Here is a 3,876-nt window from a genome sequence, read left to right as displayed (position 1 = left end):
GTCGGCTTTTATACTTATACTTTTATATTTTTGAGTCGCCGATGGTTCTAGTGGAATCGCTGGTGCCTGCGTGGCTTCCCGTAAGTATACTACACAATTCGCGTCGCGCATACATTCAGATCAGAAAAGCTTTGGCGACTACAGCCATCGGACAGAACTATCGATAACATTCGAAAAACTTCTGATACATGTAGGCACGTCCTGCGTGGAAGCGGTAACGTTTAACATTTGTTAGCCGGTGAAAAGCGGTCGCCCGAGAAAGGTAACTAAGTAGACGTGTCAATATTTTGTTCCATTAGGGGAGCAACTTTACTCCCTCCGTGACTAGCCTTCATGTAATACGAAAGAGTCAAATGCTGGGATGTGGTTGTAACAGATCATAAACACATAAGTACGATACCCAGAACCTATGTGTCGTTAGCACTACTCTTTATTATTATTATTATTATTATTATTATTATTATTATTATTATTATTATTATTATTATTATTATTATTATTATTATTATTATTATTACCGGTCACAGTAAATCTCGCGTAGTACTACGCGACACATCCAAGTATCCACTCTACGAGTTCACATAGCCATGCTCTGAGTGACACAAGTCGCCCTGATTGCAGCGTCTTCATGCTTATGGTTGCGTGGCTGGTGAATCTTCAAAGAAATGTGAACTGAGCTTAGTAAACAGACGAAGAAATCTAATTTTGCTCGCAGTATTGATGACAAATTTTTTCACTTTACCGTATGGGGTCCATTTCTGTTAATAAAAGAAGAAAAGGTGTCTTAGCATAAACAGAAAAAAAGTTGAAATACATTTCTGTTGTAAAACAGAAAATTTTCGTATTATTTATGACATTTGATTTATATTCCATTCATGAGCGCCGCCATCTTGGGCTGTTACACAAATAATTTTTTTAACTTTTAGGAGAAGTAAAGCCACGTAACATGGTCATAAAACGCTGAACGCTTATACACAAGTATTTTCATGCTTTGCAAATCGACTGTAGTAACGTACATTTCGTTCTTAAAGGTAGAAAACATCCCAAGCCTTCAGAAGCCTTAACAGCCCAAGATGGCGGCACTGAAACGCTTCCGCAAAGTAGTCTTATGGACTATTTTACGCAAGCGTTTTTGCACTCGACGCATTATCAGATGAAATCGTTGCTATTGTCTTCGTTCGGTTTTATTTCGGACGCCAGGGGATCGTGCTTTATTCTTCTTCTCCTAGGAGAACCTTAACCGCCAAACGTGATTTACTATACGCTCGCTCGAAGGGCCTATCAAGGTAAAACTTGGTTATCCAACATACTAATCTCCGAGTATCTTCTGCTATGCACGAGGACAGTGTTTACCGCCCCTGGAAGCCCCGATCGGCGATCGCTGTTTTCGCCGAAATTCACCCCTGATAGTAAGTGTGAACCCAATTGCGAGCCAGCAATCAGTCGCACGGCACGCCGAGAATCAGCGTCTAGCATCGACGCTGCTAAATCGCAGTGTTTCTCCATCCCTACGAGATCACGATCCCCCCGAATATAGCACCACCCATCACGCTCCTCTCATCAACCGGCCAGATACGACAGATTAGGATCAGCCTCTCTCGAATTTCGTACCGTACACGTGTACCTCACAGGGGTGCGTGCTTCGGGTGTAATTGACATCACTCACGCAGTTTGCGCTTACCGGACCGGCGGGGGCCGACAGATTATGAAAAGCAAAACCCACAATGAATAGACCCCGCACTCATCTTTCTTTCTTTCTTCAATCGACCTCTGTCTGATAGAGCGCCCGCCGGCTGGCCCAAAACTGATTCACGAACTTGCGCGATGGCTCCGCCGCAGACTCCGCAAGCTCCAGTGTTGGCCGCGACCTACCGACCGACCGATCATGGCGCGGACGGCGCCGACACGCCATTAACAGGGAGGCAAACGCGCGCGCAGCGTCACCTCCGCCTTCCCGCTTCGCTCCTTGATTAATCTCCCGCGCCCGTGAACCACTCATCTTGGCGGCGACGGCGGCGGCAGTGGCCAAAGCGTGAACACCCTGAACGATGCCCTGAACACTCCTGCGCGCGCAGTAAACAAGACCTCCTCCTCCTCCGGGCTTCCTCCACCGCACCTTCGCCTTCCTCCAACGGGAGGCACGCTCGTCGTGCCATTGCAGTGCACGAAGCCAACGCGAGCCGGGCCAAGAGCCGAGCCGACGGCGGCGGTGCTGCGCTATAAAATGGCCGTCGCTCCTTCGGTGTGTGTACGTGCCGCTGCCCTCAAGCCTACAAGGTGGAGCGCGTCTGCGCGGCGAACATGAAATGAAAGAGGAAGGTCCGCTAGTGGACTTCAGAGGCCGACTAATAAGTGCACCGCCCTTATAGCTGGAGCTCCACCATGACCGTCTCGGGGAAAAGAAAAAAAAGAACGGCCGACCCACCAGGAGGGGACGGCTCGCGAGCGAGCCACGAGATGCACGCTTCTCCGGCTTTACGCGTTTATTTTCTTTCCTTTGTTACTTTCTTGAATTCATTTGCTGCTTCTTTGCTTCGTTTTCGCACTCTTGGGGTGGTTTTTGTTTCCACGCCGGAGGGCGTACGGCGGCGTTTCACTTGCTTTCGCCTTGCGTCCCCTGTCCGAGCTGCCGCCCTCTCTCCCCCTGACCGCTCCCGTGACCCGTTAAAAGAATGCCTCGATAGGTATCGCCTATGGCTTCGCGAAGAGGAGGGTTTGCCTAGGCACTGACTGATCATTATTTGCGTGCAGCGAGGTTAAAGAAACTACCAGATACTACTCGTTGGCGCGTTAACGCATCCTACAGGATGGTGCATTGAACCGCTGAACCTGCAGGTCACTCTATACGTAATGCTCGGGTTATACGTATAAGACTCTCAGTGCTTTCATACAGACTTTGCTGCACTAGATATTGTTTATCCTAAGCATTCAGACTGGAATTTCATTATTCCTGGAGCGTTTTAACATTTACGTCGTTGTCCGGGTCATGGTCCTGGTCGCCATGAATCTCGCGTATCTTGTCTCTGCAAATCGGGCACGATCAGGAAACGCATGAAATGGCTATCTCGATAACTGTTTGTGGTCAAAAATGGCCAAAGTAATCACTGCAAAGCCTGTACACTGCAAGGAACTTAAGAAACAGCGCTGTAGAAAGACTAGTTGGAAGAGCCGACGCGCAAGAAATTCATGCTTCAGGAAACGCGGGATTCACGAGAGAGCTCCGCTGCAATGCTTCACTCACCATAGCTCCGCGCACTGCACACCGCGTACTGCAGAACTGTCTGTACAGCACGATTCTCACAAGGCATACTGCACTCTCGGGAAAAGGCTTGCATTGGCGTTGCAGAAACGGCTATATACCTGAACTAACAGAAAACGAAGCCGTTGGAATCTCCAACGCTGCACGCAATTGCACCGCTCTTCGGGGATTAGCGGAGGTGCTGCCTTGCGTCGGCACATTCTGTACGTATTGGGGGCCATTTACTCGGTGCGGATAACGAGGTGTGTGCGCGCGAGTGCGTAAGATCCGCCTGGCCCTCAGGCTTGTTTCTTTCTGTATGTTTTTGCCGTAGTGCTGGCCACAATTCACGCTGACTGGCGTGGCGGCGCCTATGTTTTAGCAGAAAGAAGGTGGGGTGGGAAAATAGCGTGGCGTGGTTTATATCCGCTACTCGTCTACCGGAGTTTACCGACCCTGAGGCGCGGTTGGTGACGACAAGGAGCGTACACATGCTTCACGTAACGCGTAGCATTGACCGTTCAATTCGTACCGCCCTGTAAGCATACGCTGAATGGCTGCGGATGCAAGCCGTACTATAGTCACTCATGGTTTTTCCCCAGTGACTGACCGCCCTTATTCCTGGATACGTTTCGCAA

This window comes from Dermacentor silvarum, chromosome 9, assembly GCF_013339745.2.
Source record: "Dermacentor silvarum isolate Dsil-2018 chromosome 9, BIME_Dsil_1.4, whole genome shotgun sequence".
Classification (NCBI taxonomy): Eukaryota; Metazoa; Arthropoda; class Arachnida; order Ixodida; family Ixodidae; genus Dermacentor; species Dermacentor silvarum.
Note: the sequence above shows the minus strand (reverse complement) of the source record.